The sequence below is a fragment of the Vulpes lagopus genome, chromosome 1, assembly GCF_018345385.1.
Source record: "Vulpes lagopus strain Blue_001 chromosome 1, ASM1834538v1, whole genome shotgun sequence".
NCBI lineage: Eukaryota > Metazoa > Chordata > Mammalia > Carnivora > Canidae > Vulpes > Vulpes lagopus.
In genome coordinates this window covers 154,082,769-154,102,688 of record NC_054824.1, presented here as the reverse complement: position 1 = coordinate 154,102,688, position 19,920 = coordinate 154,082,769, and the positions used below count along the sequence as shown (strand labels likewise).

The following is a 19,920-nucleotide window of genomic DNA, read 5'->3' as shown; positions in this document are numbered from 1 at the left end:
ATGATATTCTAACTATATTCAACTTAACAAATGGTATTCCTTATGAAAGAGCAGAATTAACTAGTGGAAGGAACACTGGCAAAGGAATTCTATAAATCTAGATTGTATTCTAAAAAGTGTGTGGCCTTGAAGAAGTTCCATCACCTATAGAATGAGAGCTGTTTGAATTAACTGATTTCCAAGACCCCACCCAGTGTTAAATATCTGATTAGGACAGATCTTTAGAGAAGGATGCAGGTCAATTTCTTATCTGGCATGTATTGTAGTCCCTGCCCTGCAATGAACTTTTCAGGGGTGCCACATGGGTGTTCAAGTTCCACTACCAATTACTTCTTAGTTTTCAAACTAAGGAATTTGAATGATTGATTTTGTTTGAGCACTGAGGAGATAATAAAGCCAAATGCAAGTGTTGGGTTCATCATCAATTTCCTAGGCCCTAAGACATTCTGACTGCCAGGACCAGTCACCTACGTCAGCATCACCACTCAGAATTGGCTGATTCCAGAAGCGAGTCTAATTACACCCACAAGGCCCCATGAGAATTTTGGCACCTTTTGATCCAAGATGTAATTAATGCTGAACTAATGATAAATAAGCTTATTCTTTCCTTTCTCTTGTCATCTCTACTTTAAATTATAGCTAGAATATTCCAATAGATTTACTAGGAATTTTTTTTAAATTTTACATTAAAAAAGGTATATTTGTCTTCTGGTGTAGTCAGATAAATCTTTTATTTCAAGTAGTAGCTAATGAGGAAATTGAGTTTGTTTCACCAATGTGTTCCCATCACTTTAACTGTCTATAAAATGATTAGTGTGAATCTGTAGCACTAGAATAATAATGGAAGTAGTTTGCTCTACATGGATAAGACCTAGATTGACTTTTCTAAGCCTTACTTTCCTGCATTCTGTATAATTTAGATACACCACTGGTAACTCAAATTTCCTTAAAGAGTCAAGTCTTCTCCAGCAGCTGACAAGTGACATCCCTATGTCACTAAAGGAGAGACATTGCCAATATCTAGTTTAGTTTATCCCCTGCTGGACTTTATCTTTGACTAATGATTATAGAGAGTTAAAAGCCAGTTTTCTTACAGTTGCGAGGTAATCTCCCATAATTCTTATTTTGTTTTTCTTGGAGGATTGGTTGTATAGGAAATCATCAATTCAAAAATGTTGACTGAATAACCTAAATATTTCAGTCAAGCAGTCAAATAAGGTGACTGTTTAAATTGGATAATCATTGAATTAAGCATTTGTTTTACCCAAGTGTCTAGACTGGCAGCACACAGTGAGGTATATGGAGGGAAATGCTCTGAAAAAGGATTTTTGTTGTATTAACATGGCCGACACTAATTCTCAATTTGTCTTACTGGAAAAATAAAATGATTTTCCTTTTAACTGAATCAGAGAATTTAATCTTATATTAAAATTAATCACTGGTCTTTGGAAGCAAATCTATCAAAATAGTGCTAATCTGTGGACAAAGTAGGGACCAAGGTGAGGCAAGTAAGGTAATTCCCTGAAATCAAAATTGAAGTAGGAGCAAAAACCCTAGTAATTAAGATAAATAACACTTCAAGAGAATGCCAAACAAACACCAAATCCATGAAAAAAATCCGTGATGAATAAAAACATCAAAATTTTAATAAAGATAAGATCAATATTATTTGGATTTTTGTCCCTTTGGTTTGAACTTAGTATATATAACCACACAGTATCATTGCTGACATCATCTGTATTTAAAATTTTGATATTTTGTTCATGGAATTTTTGCACTAATTTTGATTCTTTAAAATATTGCATTAAAATATTATTTATCTTGATTACTGAGGCTTTCGGAACACTTTTAAACGTTTTACCAGAGGTGTTCTCATCTTGCCCTTGTCCAGCCTTTGCTTTCTACTTCGATGCCCAAGATGAGAAATTGAAATTCCAAAGTCACATAGTAAGTGGTGGAGTCTGGATTCAACATCAGTCCTCATCAGGTCCTCTATTCAGGACTGTGCTTTTATACTTCCCAAAGCCACTGTGCAGTCTAATAGCTCTGGAGGAACCAATTTTGTTTCTTTTCAGACTGGGATGGTAAATTCAGAGGTAACAATCTCAGAGATGAGATTAGGTTTGACAGGGATCCAGGAATGAGTTAAGGGTCACTTAAATGAGAGGAATATTTAATTTTTTTTTTGTTGGACAGGATTCAATCCTAAAAAGTCAAAAAAAAGGGACTAATAATGCAAAAAGGTACCATCTAAGGCGTAAATTCTCAGAGAAGAACCTAGGTTTGTAGAGCCTAATGATGAAATAAGAACTTCTCTAAGATAGTACTAGTGCTTTTCTTACTCACCCATATATTTATGTGATGTAGTCAAGAGCTCTGGACACAGAGGTTAGCCCTTGGAAGAGGAAGGGGTGCTTTTCCTCTGAGGTAGGACAGAAGGTGTCAATGGATAAAAAAAAGGGAAAATGTTTACTTGCAGAAGAGAAGAGGAATATCAGGTAGAACTAATAAAGTGAAAGTTGCTCCTGACAGCCAGCTTAGAAGTCAGTGAAGTAGGATGCTGGAACTATTGGTGGGCAGATAGGGGCAGGAAGAATGTGGAAGAAGAGCGCAAAAATAAGTGGACAGTTTTGGAAGACTCTTTGTGGTAAATGCAGTAAGTGTTTTTCTAATTTTTTCACAAAAAGTAAGACCACAAGATCATGTTCCAGTGGGAACAAATCTGAGATTACATGGTGAAAAAGAATATGAACCTAAGATTTACTTAAGCGAAACTTAGTTTTCAATGACTTTTATTGGAAATTTCCTAAAGAGTAACTCTTCTCATATTTAGTATGCTGTTACATTTATATTATTAATATGTTGTTCCTTCCAAAAACCATCCTAGCAGGATTGTTCATTTTTTAAAAGAAACACAGAAGGAGAATGAAAAACAACATCAGACTTTGGGTGATATGTGCTATGCCAGGAAAAAAAGAGGGAAGAACAAAATCACTTCTGTAAAATCATAGAGCATTTATCAGTGACAAACTCCAAGATAAAAAGGCTATTTGCCTAAACTAAGAAGAAAAATTAATCAAATGTGTCCTATGGAAATAACTTTTTAAAAAACATTTTTTGCAACCTCTCCTCAAGGCAAACAGCCACACACCTTGTAGAAATGAATTCTCTGGAGAGAACAGACAAGAAAGAAAGAAACAAAACCTATGAGCTCAGTGATGTACACCAGCAAATTCACCAAGGTAGCATGAAAGCTTAACTAGAAATTTAAATTCATAGATAACCCACTTTAATTTACTGGATCCAGCAACAGAATTGGCTGTGTTCTCTCTGCACCTTGGTTTAGCCCCTTCACCCCCTTCCTCCCAAATGTAGTCTTTAACAAATCCTGTAAATGGATCTGCCTTCCCTTTTTTGACTGAGCTTCCTGCTTTCATCTAGGGAATGTAATGCAGCCTTTGTGACAGCTGGTCACGTTACTACCATCACCCCTCCATATTTCCTGTTCAGATTTCAGGGAAGCCACAAACTCTGGAGAATCATAGCTTTGGTTTGGTTTGGTTTGGTTACAAATATTTTTTTTTTTTTTTTAAGAAACTGTGAAACCACACAATGAGTCCACAGTCCCAAAGGCTGCCAAGCATCCCTGGTTGACCTAGTTAGTACTGTAGTGGAAATGGGGGAGGAGTGAAAGTCAACACAACTTTAATTAAAATATTAAGAAGACTTTCAAACATTTTAAACTAAACTCTTTGAAGTAAAAGTAATTAAATATTTGGACATGATGGAGGATATATCGGACATTATAACAATTTTTTTCTTTACATTTCAGATATCCCAATTGGGACTAAATTAAACTCAATGAATTAAGATTTATTAAACTCTACTAGTTCTTTTTACATTTGTTTGCAGTATTTTATTTTTTAAAACAACCATGTAATCAATACTTCAGGAAACAATACATAAGAATTTACCTGGCAAGATTTTTTATTCTGTTTCTGATATATATTTTTTAGTAATATGCCACATGGTTTTCCTTGCTGTTTCAGTACTTATAAGCAAATCAATAGATGCATATTTGAAATATTTACACAAAATTTCCAAATGAATTATTCTGTCTCTACTTAAAGAAGGCACCAACATTAGTTTTTGGTTTATAGTGGATCTTTTTTATTTTCCTTTCAGAGTCATGCAAAGCCAGGATCTTCTTTAACTGAGCTCTAAAAACATTCCTGGCACTGTCAATATCAAAATAAATAGAAGTTCCATTCTTGAAAACTAACATGGAATTGAGTCGGCTATAAAAGTGATGTTGTCGCAACTTATTTCAACAAAGAGAAGTTCTAAAATTAAAAACATGTTTTTTCTGTCATGTGTCATACAAGAAAAAAATGGATATAGGGGAAATCTTAGCGTGTTCCTAATTTAGATTCATCTTCTTTACTATAAACATAACTTTCTCCAACAACGACACATAAATATGTTGTGCTACTCTTGAGTATTGAAGGAATTTCTTTTTTCAATTTTGGTTCCCACCATTTGAACACTGCATTCAAAAATAAAGTTTATATATATGAGTGATGATGAGAGATGGGTCTACTATTTATATGGTTGTTTCTTGAACAGGGTTTTGGTCCTAACTTGAAAACCAGAGCATCATGAAACATTTCTTTGAAAAATTATAGTTTGGGATGTTAGTCTTAATGCCAAGTTTGTAGATATTTTGATTATTTCACAAACTATTAAATTATATAGTTAACAATATTAGCAATTTCTAAATAATAAACTTATGGCTACCTACGTGTATATTCTATATATTTTGTAATTTTAGCTATGAGATTCACAGAAATTCACAATGAAAATGATTCAGGCACAGACTAAATCTTTTTGAGCAAATCTACATTTTCAGAATAACTGAGCTAAGTAAACAACTTATTTTCTAGAAACAAAATATCCAAGAATTCAAGGTCATCATTTCTTGAGAGCAAGTCATGGATCTCTGTATACATGTGGCATTAAGTTCAAAGAGCAGGAAGTTGAAGGCATGTGGTTTGGTTGAAGGCTGTAGGGTGTTGGCTTATTCTTTTCTTTATGGCTTCTTCAGCCCATGACCTTTGGCAAGGTGACTCTCTTTCTCTTAGTTTGCTCATCTAAACAATGGGTATGAAAAACTTGCTTCTACACTGTTTAGCCTTATAGAGGCTTTCCGAACAATGCTTCTGATTAGTATGTCGTATTTCCCAGTCAACTGTCTTGTTTTTGTTTCCAACCTGCCCCTACCCAGGTTCTGAGACCTCAATTTCACTGATAGTAAAATAAATGATATTGGCATTCTTAACAGATGCTATGCCATAAATTCTTATGGGCTTCAGTCAAATGCATGGCAAGCTTTACAGCTGCTTATGAGGATTAATAAGATTAACATCTATGAAGGGATCTTGGGAGGAGACAGCAGGTTAAAATGATCACACAAGTAACCCACGTGCCAGACTCAACAGAGGCACATTGTATCTCATTGTTTTCCAAATTGTGATCTACTAACCACTTTTATTAGAATTACTTGTGAGTTTACCTAAAATGCAGATTATAAGACTTTCCGGTAGACACTAATAAATCAGAAGTCCTAGGGCAGAGGTTGGGAATCTACATTCTTAAACAATCTCAAGATTGAGATGGGGGAGGTGAATCTTATCTGAGAATTTTATATCTCAGACTTTCTTTACACAATAGGACATGGAGAACAAGCTTGAGCTGTTATGTCAGAGCTGAAATCAGGGTGATTACTGTCATTCATTGTTACTGTTCTCAGCTTCTTCCTTCCCCTAGTTAGATAGCTAGTTTATAGTTCGCATTAGATACCTGACTGAAATCATTTGTAGGGGATAGTAGGCAATTGATTATTGGGGTGATGCTATCCAGAATATAATAAATAACATATATTGAGTTCCATAATGGGGAATGGGATTGAAAGGGAAAAATCTTCATACTCAGGTAGGAATCTATCTGATATTTGGCACTTTTGAGACTAGAAGATTCTTCTCCCTCCTCTTCGGACACTCATTGTCAGGGCATTCCTCGAAAACCTTTGGGGAAGGGAGATGAATTTTCCAGGCACAGCTGCCAGATTCCACATGGCAATTACATTCATACCCAATTCCCTCTGCTACTACTATCTGTGGAGAAACTTAGAGATCTGTAGAGAAATCTAGAAGGTTGTGGGACAACAATGGAAGACCACAAATCAACTCTGCAGTAGGATCCTGACTAGCCCAGAATTGATTAATTTATTTTTAGATTTGTTGATTCATTCAACAAATATTTGAGGACAGATGTGCATTGAAGGAGCACAGACCCAGGGTGAGAAGACTCAGAGTGACACTAAGCAAAGCACTTTCTAAGTCTTACGCTCCAATTCTTCATGTATTATAAAAGAATCATGATTACTTCTACCTAACAAGATAGGTGTGAGAATGAAGTGATATTTGGGGTGAAGCCACTTTATAAACTCTACTGCCTGCACAGGCATTCTTATTTCCATGTTAAAGATACTACAGTAGAGGTTACAGAAATACAAGGATGTTGAAGACATGGTTATTTCCCTCAGAATAATGGCAGCAATGTCCACAATAGCCAAACTGTGGAAGGAGCCTCGGTGTCCATCGAAAGATGAATGGATAAAGAAGATGTGGTTTATGTATACAATGGAATATTACTCAGCCATTAGAAATGACAAATACCCACCATTTCCTTCGAAGTGGATGGAACTGGAGGGTATTATGCTGAGTGAAATAAGTCAATCGAAGAAGGACAAACATTATATGGTCTCATTCATTTGGGGAATGTAAATAATAGTGAAAGGGAATAGAGGAGAAGGAAGAAGAAATGGGTAGGAAATATCAGAAAGGGAGACAGAACATAGAAGACTCCTAACTCTGGGAAACAAACTAGGGGTGGTTGAAGGGGAGGAGGGCGGGGGGTGGGGGTGACTGGGTGGCGGGCACTGAGGGGTGCACTTGACGGGGTGAGCACTGGGTGTTATTCTGTATGTTGGCAAATTGAACATCAATAAAAAATAAATTTATTATTTAAAAAAAAGAATAATGGCAGTGTCATAGGGGGCTGACATCTACATGAGCAGCTATAGTGTGAATGTCATGTGAATGATGAAATACTAAAGGAGCTGTGAAGGACTTTGTCTGGGATCACCAGCAAAGTTTTGTTGCAGCGCATGTTAGCATATCATTTGGGCTCCGAAGTGTGGTTAGGATCTCAAATGACAAAGTAGAAGGGCATTTTTGGGAAAGGGAAGGACATGAGGAATAATGTAGACCTTAAAGAATGGAAGATGTGCTTGGGAAATGATACCAAGGGAGAGATACCCAAGTCCATCTCTACCTTGGGACCATACACTTAAATGTGGCAGTATCGAGAGCAGCTATAAAAGTAGAGTAGCTAGAGTCAATCATACATGCTTGTTGCCCTTCATGAGACTTAAAGAAATCTAATGCCAGTGTGCCTCTAAAAATAGAGAGTTCTCTCCAAGATGCTGAAATCAGGGCAACTTCAAAACAGTATAAAAAGTTCATATCAGTGCTAAAATATTTCACAGTAATACGTATACAAGGATGAAGCATGAATAAATAAATTAGGCTTTTGTTAAATGTCTATTCTTAGCTTATTAAAGTAAAAATGGCTTGAATTTTCACAAGCTTTCTCTTCATACCAATGATCAACTAATATTTTCGCTTGCTGGCATCTTTAGTTAAGATATAAGCTCTTGTCTAAATAATTGATAACTCTCTTTGACAAAAGGTATATGGGGACACTTGTTTTAACCAGTAAATTACTCCTATATACATCATCCTCTATGCAAAATTTAGTTGTAACATATTCAAGATACTGTTTGTATTATATAAACATTGACTTTTAAAAACGTGAAATAATGAAGAGAATAGCCTGCTAGTAAAAAGCATGAACTCTGGGATGAGACAGCTTGGGTTTGTAACCCAGCTCTGAGATTCAGTAGCCCTCTGATCTCAGGTTAGTTACCGAACCTCTCTGTGTCAGTCACGATATGCAAAGTACAGGTACTGTTAGCCACTGTAAAGACTAGGAGGACCTGATATGTAGTAAATTTTGAATAGATTGTAGCTAATATTATTGTCCAAATATTTTAAATCAAGTTGACTCTTATCTAAAGTTTTAAAGAGAGTTTTATAGCCTCATAATGATGTTAATGAAAATATATTAAATACCTTCTAAAATTTATTTGTAAAAATAATTGTACTTAATTTATATTTTATTTACAAAATAAAAGTAATGTTTTATAATAAATAATGTAATAAATAACACATATAATATATTGTTTACAATTTATATAATTGTAAACAATATAGATAGTATGAACATAGTGAATTATAATAAATAATACAATAAATATAAAAATAATATAAAAATAAATAATATAAATATAAGTAAATATTACATTAGTTATATCATTATAGTACTATTATAAAATAATACACATGTAATAGATAATTTATAATTTATTTTAAAAGATTATTTTTCTCGATTGTATTGCTTTAGAATTCAAGAAGCATTTTTTGGCATGAAATATTCTTTAGATAAAGAATTAAACTTAGAATTGAGCTTCCCTATGCCTGTCAATTTACATATATAAATAGCCGTTTACTGAGTAAGGGTTTTGACTTTGAATTTTCAACACAAAGATTTCTGCCTTTAAGTTTTAAAAAGATATTAATTACAAAATGATTTTGATGGTTCTCCAAAACATTTATAATAATTTACGTAAACTCTTCAGTAGATATCTATTTGGAGCGTGCAAGGAGATTCTGTAACAAAGTGGTCCTCAAACTTTAGAATCATCAGAAGGCTCGTTGAAGGACAGATTGCTGAGCTTCATCCCCAGATTTCTGATTCAGGAGGTCCGGATAGGGGCTGAGAATCTGCCTTTCTAATAAGTTTTCAGGTGATTCTGATGATGCTGGTCAGAGAACCACACTTTGAAAACCACTGCTATATTTCATGATGAGAATTTAAAACGTTGGATTTCTTAATAAATCTGTTAATTATTTTATCTATTTTTCTCTTCTTTGAACCAAGGATGAAATATTTGTGTGTATGCTTTTCTTTTGTCTTATTTTTTTTATTTTCTTAGATTTTTTTTCTTTGAGTACAGTTGACACACAATGTTATATTAGTTTTAGGTGTACAACATAGTGATTCAACTTCTCTATATATTATGGTCTTGTATTCCAAAGGGTAAGTAAAATCTAAGAAAATCTGTTTCTCAGAAAACTATTTCTGGATTCCACAACTGACTTTAGATATACTCTACTAAGACCTCTTATATTTTATTTCCTCTCCTCATCATACTTCATTTTAATGATGATGACAATCTTCCTTTATGGGATTTTAGGATTTTGTTTTGCCTGGTAAGACCTAAGAGAAATGTTGCTTTGTATCTACCTGCACATTGTCTTGTAATTTATTACACTGAATTACCATTTAAAAGAACAATTTATGGAATGTGACACTTTGGAAATAATCCTTAATTGCAGAAAATGTTGCTTATCCAGCATAGTATGCATTAATCACATGGAGGAAACAGGGGCAAAAAAGAATGAGAATGTGTGCGGCAGTAAATATCAGAAACATCCAACCATAAAAAAAAATGCAGACATTATTTAGGAAAAATAAAGAGATGTGACAAGTAGGGAATGAGAAATTGCCAATTTTCCTGTTTCAGCAAACATTGCTACTAGGAGCTCCCCTGCATGTGCTGACACCAAATATACCTGATACCGGTGCCTTTTTTTAAGGCAAGTGCTCCATTCAAACAGCAGAACTTAAATTGCCTTCCATAATTTTGCTCTAACGGCCAAATATGCTCTACCTCAATTCAAATTTCTTAATCACCTTCTTCCTACTTTCTTCCTTGATCCTGTTCATGTCCATTTGATTCTGCATCACATCTAGTTTTGAAGCTGAATCCTCTAGAGACATCATTTTCCCCTTCCCCTCCTGGTTCTTGAACAAGAGTGAGTGATGAGTTCTGCAGGGTTTGCCATTACTGCCATCTTGTTTCTCCATGCCCTCCCATTTTGTAGTTCCATTTCCATTTGGAAAAAAAGAGGATGGTTTGGTATATCTTCATTTCATCTTAAAATGAAGCTGTAGGCTCCAGTCCATCTATTACCTACAAGACCTTTATCTGCAACTTTAGGTTCCTTAAAAACTTAGGGGGTCACTGTATCTGCTTGATTTCACAAGATGATAGTGAGAATCAACTTAGGCAATCTAGGTAGAGGCTCTTTGTATACTATGTAAGCATTACGTACATGTCACGGCCAAGACTAGGGGTGAAGCAAGTGAGTTGCCTAGGGTGCAAAGTTTAAGGAGGCGCTCACTCTCAGTGTTGTGCCAAAGCAGGCTGCCTTCAATTTTCCATCTTTAACTGATGTCACAGGCAACTGAGCTATGACCAAAGGGTTAAAATCAGTGAATGACTGGCATTAGATAGATTAAATAGCTATTCTTTCTCCCAGGGCAGATGTACTTAACAGAAACAGCAGTTTGGGGATTAAAGAAAAAGAAATAAAGTTCCTAGCTGGTGAAAGACCCTTCAAAAATTTGCAATGGATTCATGGCAACCTACCCTACCCAGGAATAAGGATGGTCCTGGGTTTCAAGAGCACTGACTTAACAGTGTTAGCAGGCAGGAAGCTTGTACATTATTATTTTTTTTTTTAGCTTGTACATTTAAAAAGAATTTGCATCGACTGCACTCCTTCTCAGAGCAATCGTTCTACTTAGGTCCTCAAAGTAAAGAATTTAGAAGGATTTCACTATATTTAATTCAGAACCCACATTAAAAACAAAGAAACAAAACCCACGCGTAATTAGAGCAGGAAGCCCTCTCTCTGTCTTATCCTAGAAACTGTTATGCTTCACAAACAGATTGAAGGAAAATTTCTCCCTGCCTCAACATAACATTAAGACAAAGATTACTACATAGTGACAAAGCTAAATCATCTCAGGAGGATAGAGTTCCTTGCTCACTAATGATTATCATCTGCCAAGAACTAGCATGCTATTAATACTTGCAAAGTTCTCTGGACTAGAAATCCATTACTAGCAAAAGTACATGTCCATTTTTATTCTAGGTAATTAATCTAATTTGACTTTCTCCTGATTGCTGCTTAGCAGAAAATGGATGCCAACTCCCTTCTCTGTAAAGAACAAGTAGATCTTAAAGCATAGTTCTCTCTCTTTATCATACCCTCTGTTCAATGAGTTCTCCAAGTGCCCAAACTTGTCTAGAACTATGATTATTAGTAGAAAAGATACCCAGTAACCAATGGTTGCTATATAAAGAGGAGGTGGGCCTGGGAAAAAAAAATCATGAACCAGGCTCCCAACCCCAAAGGAAAACGATATGTAAACCCCACAGATTCATGGTGATTCTCCAGAGAATATAGAGTTGGGGTCCATCAACCTTCAACCTTCAAATGTTGCTTCCTTCAAAGAGGAACTCACTATATTTGTCTCACTATAAATAAGATGGCCCTTAAAGAAGGAAGTTCAAAAGTGTTGATTTCAGTGCTTTATTCAATCTCTAAAGATGCCTCAGGCAAAGAAATACGTGTTTGAGAATGCTTTCCATTCCAGTCAGCCCATTCTTCTACTGAAACTGAATTTAATATGGAAAAATCAGAGAATGCAGAAAAGTGAGGAAAAGACTTAATAGACATCAGTTACCAAAGCAATCAGTGGAGAATTCTGGAAATATATGTGGCATATATTATAGATATTTCTGGATTACATTGGTTTTACCCTGTAGTCTGATTATTTGATCATCCTCTGGTCTGATTACTTTTTTCTATTCTGAAGTTAAGTTGTTCTAAGCAATACATGTCTATTAAAGAAAAATGAGAAGGTAGAGATAAGTGGAAAATGAAATCACTGAGAAACCTCCCTGAAGGGGGTTAAAATGTACACTCTGTATGTAAATATTTCCTTCCAGACTTTCATGCATACTTCTATATACATGCTTATGTTAGAAATTTTTTAACTTGTGTTTTCACGTTCATAAGCATGTTTCCATGTAAATAAATAAGCTTTATTTTTTAAAAATATTTATTTATTTATTCATGAGAGACGCACACAGAGAGAGACAGAGACATAGGCAGAGGGAGAAGCAGGCTCTCTGCAGGGAGCCCGATGTGGGACTCCATCCCAGGACCCTGGGATCACTACCTGAGTCGAATGCAGACGCTCAACCACTGAGCCACCCACGTGTCCCCATAAATAAACTTCAATGCCTTATTCTTATCCACTGCATCATGTTGCACTGTGTAGATGTAGTGTGATTTATGGATGTTAAGTTTTGATTAGATTGAAATAAACTATAATGAGTGGCATCTTTACTAGTCCAGATAGACCGCAAAATGCTTTTTTCTTCTTTTTAAATTTTGAAAAAATATCCTGTTTATGCTATGTATAGTCTTTACCCTGAGCCCACTCATGTGGTGTAATCTCTAATCTTTGACCTGACATGCAGGCATGTTAGAATAAAGGCTGTCAGAATCCCACTGTATTCCCTGTCTCCTTCCACTTCTATGCATTCCAGCCTGGTTCTCAGGGGGTAGCACCCTCCTCTTTGATGGTTGACTGTTGTCAACCTGCCACCCTGAGCCCACTGTGCCTGCATACACAAGGTAGCTGGCAGTGCCTGGGAATCCATGTTCTTCCTGGGGCAATCCTCAACCAATGACTGACAAGTGTAGGGGTATTAATATCTCAACTCTTTCACTTTTAGGCAAAGATTAACCTGAGGCTGTATTTTGCACTTTTTTTTTTTTTTTTTGGTGTTGTTCCACTGGATTGAGTACCATTTGCTCACTGTGGTTGCTGGTTTAAAATGCAGTCTTTATTGACTGCCTTGCCTTCTCTGGTCACTTCTGTCCCTGTCCTATGTTCCTTGCACTTCCCAATACACTGCTTGCACTTGAATCCTTGGCTCAGTGTCTGCATCTGGGATTACCCAAACTAAGACACCTGTTACAGTCTCTTCACCAGCAGGATTCTGAAGGCATGGCCTCTGCGTTGTTGCAGAGGTAATGTAGAAATTCATCCAGTCATCAAACAGACACACTTTTCTTACTTCACATCAGTATAACATTTGTTGCATTCACAGAAAAGCAGAGCACTTCACACCATGTTGATTTTTCATATGGAAAAACTGTAGACTCTGAGCTGAAGCAAATATTGTACAAGGTCATGCAGCTAGTTAGAAGAAGAACCAACACCAGATCTGGTTTCTTACTAAAAAACTGTATCTTTAGGGATCCCTGGGTGGCGCAGCGGTTTGGCCCCTGCCTTTGGCCCAGGGCGCGATCCTGGAGACCCGGGATCGAATCCCACGTCGGGCTCCCGGTGCATGGAGCCTGCTTCTCCCTCTGCCTGTGTCTCTGCCTCTCTCTCTCTCTCTGTGACTATCATAAATAAAAAAAAAATTAAAAAAAAATTAAAAACAAAAAGATATATCTATAGATAGTTAGAGATCGATATTTGGTGTTCACCCTGGTTCTAGGCACAGAGCTCCTAAAACCCTCAGTATTTCCTAAGTGAAGAGAATGGTAAAGATGTCTTTAAAAAAAAAAAACAACTGTATCTTTACTAAGTAGCAGTTATGTGTCAAAAGTGAGATTGACTTGGGACAAATATGAATTACTTTTAGGAAGCCTAAACCTTGAACTATGGTCTATTCGGAGTATTTTAAAAGCATACTTATTTGCTTAATAACTATGTTTCATTCAGGATTCTAATCTCTACTTTTTGTCCTCTTTATGTCACTTCTGCAGCACCTCTTTCACTTCTTTTGTCACTTAAGGGTGAATTGTGTCTACCAGGCACTCTACAGGCTCATAAACTCACAAGTGCCATTTAGCTGAACCTTAGTAAGTTGGACTCATGGGGAAGAGTGATGTGCATAAATAGTTGTAGCTAAAGGCAGTGTGTGGTAAGCACTCTAAGAGAGGTGGAAAGTCCTTTGGGAGGACAGAGGAAGGAAAGATAAATTCTGGCAGAGGGAGCAGGGAAGGCTTGATGGAACAGGTGGCCTTTAAGCTGGATCTGGAAGGATGGGTAGGATTTCAACAGGCGGATGTCAGGGTAGGGAGGGGTGAGGAGAAAGGAGCAGCATGAGCAAAGGAAAATGCAATATGTTTTCAGGGAATGTTGAGTGGAGTGGGGTAATGGGCTCACAGAGCACATCATCAGAGATGGAAGAGACATGTTTAACATTATATGGTGAAGAACTCTCCCCTCAATGTCTGGGAGTTACCATTTTATTTGGTGAACAGCAGATCTGTTAGCAGGGAAGTGTCATAATTAAATCTATATTTCAAGAGTATTTGCCTGAAGATGCCGTTTTTTTATTAGATACTATCAATTGTTATACTCAGTCATCCTTTTATTGTAGAATAAAATTCACATAGAATAATATAGAGTCCTTTACCATGACTCTGATACTGTATAGCATCTGGCCTTTGCCTGTTCTTCCACCTTAAGTTGTGCCACTGACATTTGCACACTAAGTTCTGAGCACATTTGCTTCTAGAAGTTCCTAATAAACACCCACTTCTGGTCGGCCCTGGCCCAGGGATTCTGCACTGCTTCTTTTTCCAGCTTCCATATAATTGGCTTCCCCACTTTCCTTGCAATATAATTGACACACAACATTGTATAAATGTAAGGCATACATGATAATTGTTTGACTTATGAATATTGTAAAATGGTTACCACAATAAACTTAATGAGCACCTATCATCTCATGTGGACACAATAAAAAGAGAAAGAAAAGAAAGAACTATTTTTATCCTTGTGATGAGAACTCTTAGGATTTGCTCTCTCTTCACAGTTTTCCTATATATCATGCATCAATGTTAGTTATAGTCACCATGCTATATGTTACATCCCCAGTACTTACCTGTCTTGTACCTGGAAGTTTGTACCTTCTGGCTCTCTTCTTCCAATTTCCCACTGGCTTCTTTTTAACTGACATTTTCTTAAAGAAAATCTCCTTGTTCACCCTATCTAAAACAACATTCATGCTATTTTCTAAATAGAAACTAACAAAATTATTATTTATTTGTTTGTTTCATTCTCTGCCACTGTAATTTGCTCATGTGGGCATGGATCATACAGTAATGGTCTTCAGGGTATCTCCAGAGCTCGGCAGAGTGACTAAAAAATGTTGAATAAATAAATTGAATGAAGTAGGATTAATATTTCTAGAAAACTGGAAAGATGTTTTATTGCTTAGAGATATATCTAAATAAAGTGTTCAGCCCCTGATTATGGAGGTTTGTACCAAGGATTCTGGAACATACTGGTTCAATTGTGCAGAATATCTTATAGTCATGGCCTTCCTTATTCATGTTAGTTGATGCATCATTTCTAGGTGGAATTTCCTTTCAGTACATTTGTTCCTTCTTCCCCACATTTCCCACCTCCAACATTTTCTGGCCATTATTTCAGCTAAGTGCTAGGCTTGGTAATTTTCCTAATGATCTGGAAATGGATTGCTCTTTTGCAGATGGCCATGGATTGAGTTGCCCAAGACCCGGTCATAAGTCATGACTTGCTGAAAAGAAAGGGAGTTTTTTGAAGTGGAAGGGGCCTTTGGAGGTCATCCAGCAGCTTTTGAAACAGCTCCAGCAGCCAAACTAGTAGGCCCAGTACCTTCCCTGGCAATCTGGTTTCCTGATTTACTACGAGGTATGGAGCTGTTTATGATGCTTTTGATAGAAAATAAATGACTCTTAATTCTACCGTAGGATGAAGTTCATATTTGAAATATTTGAATAGGTTTTTCAGACCATGGCTCTACAATTGGCTATAAAATTTTACAGTCTTGTTTCAAGGATATAAAAATCTGTGATTGGAGCCTCTACTCCAGGCTACAACTGGAAGAATTATAAAAGCTAAGGCTACAGCTGAGAGACACTCCTTCCTGGTTTTGGAATAAATAATTCATCAAACTAAAGAATCAATGTATAAAGGTAGGTAGACTGATGTGAGACTAATTCTAAAATTAAATTTAACCTGGAAGGTGAATAAAAGGATACTAGCTAACGTCCTATGATTTCTAGAATGAAATGCAATCAGAAATATAAGACATGGTTTTGTTCCTAAACTGAGGTCATGTGGAAAGAGATTATTAGTTTTAAAATTATTTTAATTGTGCCAATGGACACAATGGGATATCACCCAAATACTGGCTTTTTCGATATTTGAAAGGAAGCTCTACCTTTATCGTGTGGGACTTCTTCCTTTTCAAACATATGATTTCTTTCCCTAGTTCCCCAAACAATATAATTCATTCCCACCACTTCAATGTTAGGATAACCCAAAGAACATATTTACATGAATTGTCCAGTGTTATGCATAAGGTCAGCATCCATGGTTCTAAGTGGAAGTTAAAAGTTTGTATTTCCTAGAGCTGGACTATTAAAGTGCCTCCTCATATACCTAAACATAATTTATTTGACATCTTTAAACAGAGTCAAGAACTGGAAACCAAGTCAAAATAATCTCCGAATAACAAAAACAGGTGGCACAAAATTCATGCACAGAATCTTCCACATTTCTTTAGAAGACCATCCTTCACCTTCTACTATCTTTCCCACAAGCTGTGTACTTTTATTTCATACTTAACTTTAATAAGCTCTGTTATTCAGTTTGCTGTTGCTAATAAAGCAAATTCACCATACTTAAGAGTAAGAAATAAGAAACCACAGCATTGGGGCATCTGGGTGGCTCAGTTGGTTAAGTGCCTAACTCTTGGTTTCAGCTCAGGTCATGATCTCAGCGTCCTGGGATCAAGTCCTGAGCCCTGTGTGGTGCTCCGCACTCAGTGGGGAGTCTTCTTCTTCCCTCTCCATCCCTCTGCCCCTCTCCTGGCATGTGCACACACTCTCACTCTCAAATAAATAAATAAATCTTTAAAAAATGAAACCACAGCACTGGAGGGAGGAAAAAGCATACATAGTGTTCTTATGTGATTCAGCACACAGCATACAGATGAGAAATGTCTCAGCCTCATAAAGATAACATGACTTAACTATAAAGCATTTGGAACAGTACCTGGCACAGAGCAAGCACTCTATAGATGCTTATTAAATTAATATAAATAAATATGCATCTTAATAAAAAACGAGTGCCTAGAGAACAAGTGATGTTCCCTAGGATGACAATGATTTTTATAAAGGAGAGCTTCATCACCTTTCATACATCATCTTTAAGAGTGCAGGAAAATAAACACCACTTTTTGAAAATATTTCCATCAGAAAAAAATATTTAAACTCAAAAATAGAAGTTAAAACGGTATATTTTAGTTATTTTCAAACTCTAGGTGGAACTCCATTGGATGTCATCTGACAAATAGGGTTTCTTGAAGTCTTTGTTCTTGATTTATTCCCTGATTTAATGCTTATCAAATTCTGAAATGTGACAGAAACTACTTTCTAGAAACAAAATTATATTTGAAGTCAATTTGTCTTGTGAAAGGAAGAGTTCAGGACAGAGTTTGGACCAAGGTTCTGAGTCCAGCTCTGATCTTAGTGGTGATCTTGATCCCAAAGCACAACTCTGCCTCCAATCATAAGCTTATGTGCCTCCAAAATGTTATTAGCTTTGGACCGTCTCTTGCTCTCCACTGCAGAGACAAGTAATTTGAAGGCACAGGTTTTGTCACTGCCCTTTATATCCTGGTGCTATAGGGGAGAAATTTGCTCCCCTGGCCCTTTGCCTAGAATGTCTCCATCCCACTCCTCTGCTCCCTGATGAAATTCTAGGTTTCTTTAAGGCCCGTCTCAAATGCTACCACCTTTTGACACTTCCCCTCCTCTCCTGTTCCACATGCACCACAGGAAAGGGTGGGAGGCTTCTTTGTGCTCCACCGTCACTCAGCTCCTAACACCACGTGACGTGTGCCTTAGTATCCTCCATAGGGAAGCAGCAAAGCAGAGTGGCCATGAGCTCAGGCCTAGAACCTGCACGCATTGAGGATTGAACACTGTTTCCACCAGCTGTATGTTGCCGGACCTTGGACATGTCCTCCTTGCTGAGTCTCAGTACCCCAGTTTGAAAACCCAGCATAAATACACTACTTAGTTCATAGGATTGAATGAGGATTACATGAGGAAATGAACAAAAATCAATCAGCAGAGTGTGTCGTGTGGACAGTTCTCGGTGAATGTTGGTTAGCACTGTTGCTTTTACTAACATAAGTCATGTATGTGTCATTTTTTTTTACTAGACTGTGAGCATCCTCAGTGGATCCTTAATAGTAGCCACCCCGCCTTGGCACCCACAAGGTTCTTAGTGCTTGTCAATGAATATATGTGATTGCTTTCAGTGTCATATGTGATTTTCCAGGACTCTGTTCTCCTAAGGGGCTTACACTACCCTAAAGGTCAGACCATTCTTCTTCCATGACCTCATTTGCTATGCAGTGGCCTGCCTTCTGCCTGCATAATTATTAATCACACTCTCTGAAAAGTGTTTGGTTTAGACAATAAATTTTATGGTCTCTGTAGTATTGAGAGGTGCTTCATCAGCTTTATTCTCAGAACTTAAGTTCCTTGCTGTGCAAAATGAATGCTACTGTTGACATTATGAGGAGTGGTCAATCATTTGCTGTATGGGGTTGAAGTCCTCCTACAGAGAAAATGTTCAATAAATAGCTGATAAAAGAACAAATGAATGAAAATTGGGTTATTCTTTGTTTTCCTTTTTTTTTTTTTGAAAAATAAAACAGGGTAGAATATTGGGTATGAGCCTAGGAAGATAGGAATATTGGACCAAGATGTTCTTTCTGCCATTTAGAATGAGAAGTGGGATAGCCCTACATGGGTAGAACTTTAGAGAACTTAATAATAAATCCAAAACAAGATATAAGGGCAAGACCCAAGAAAAACCCAAGCTAAGGGTATACATGCTCTTTGGACTTATGTCTACTTGTGAATACTATTTTCAGGGAATGCTGCAGTGAAATTTAAAGAAAAAACTTAGAGCTTTCTGTTTGCATCATGTTTGTTTGCTTAATACTAGGCAGTGTGGTTCACTGACCTAGCCCTTAGAAAAATGGTGAAGCAGTTGCTTTCTTCATTAATCCTCAGGCTCCTTTTCTTACTCATTTTGCTCTCTCAGTGTTGTGCCCTCATCCCCTCCCTGTGTACCCTTTTCCCTTTGTTCCCCTCTCCCTGTGCACCTGTATACTGGCCTTGGCAACCCAGAGTTCTTTGGTCAATCTTCAAATACCCCAGGAGTGTTTTTCTTTCTAAGTCATTTTTCCAAATTATGGAATGGAAGGTGTTATTTCCTATTAAGGAAATTTCAGGCACCAGAAAACCCACTGGGAAGAAAAGCAATCTGAGGATGAGGATAGCGTCCTGGAACACGTCTGGAGGCAGCATATTGAGTAGATGGAAAGCATGGGCTTTGGAGTCAGGCCGAGTTGGGTCTGAATTCTGGCTCCTTGCTATTGGCAGTGTGGCTTTGGGTCTTCATTTGTATGAAAGGAATAATAATAAGACTTGACTCTAAGGTTGCTTTGAAAATTAATATGATTGTCTCTGTAAAACACCTAATAGTATGCATAGGTTGTAGTCTTGCATGAGGATTATGAGTTAGGGATTTGGAGGTAGACAGATAGAGGGCCTAACTTTTGCTCAGGGGGAAATAACTTGACTCTCAGACTTCTGGAGAGATAGCAGTAGCAGTGCTTTTTTCAGGACTGTTATTAAGGCTTACATGCATGTAAAAAGACTGACTCCAGTTCTTGAAATATAGTAAGTTCTAAATGAGGTGTGGCCTACTACATACATATAA

The 19,920-nt window shown here is 36.9% G+C and overlaps 1 protein-coding gene and 1 long non-coding RNA gene across 3 annotated transcripts in view; one reads left to right on the top strand and one right to left on the bottom strand.

Moving 5' to 3' along the window:
- The window catches only part of LOC121489938, a 93,941-nt gene extending 74,716 nt beyond the window's left edge, over positions 1–19,225 (top strand). Inside the window, exon 3 of the long non-coding RNA XR_005987460.1 lies at positions 15,623–19,225. This is a non-coding gene — a long non-coding RNA (uncharacterized LOC121489938). The remainder of the gene's footprint in view (positions 1–15,622) is intronic.
- GREM2 (gremlin 2, DAN family BMP antagonist) overlaps positions 1–19,920 on the bottom strand; it is a 109,622-nt gene that overhangs the window by 74,840 nt on the left and 14,862 nt on the right. The gene's annotated exons all lie outside the window — the stretch shown is intronic.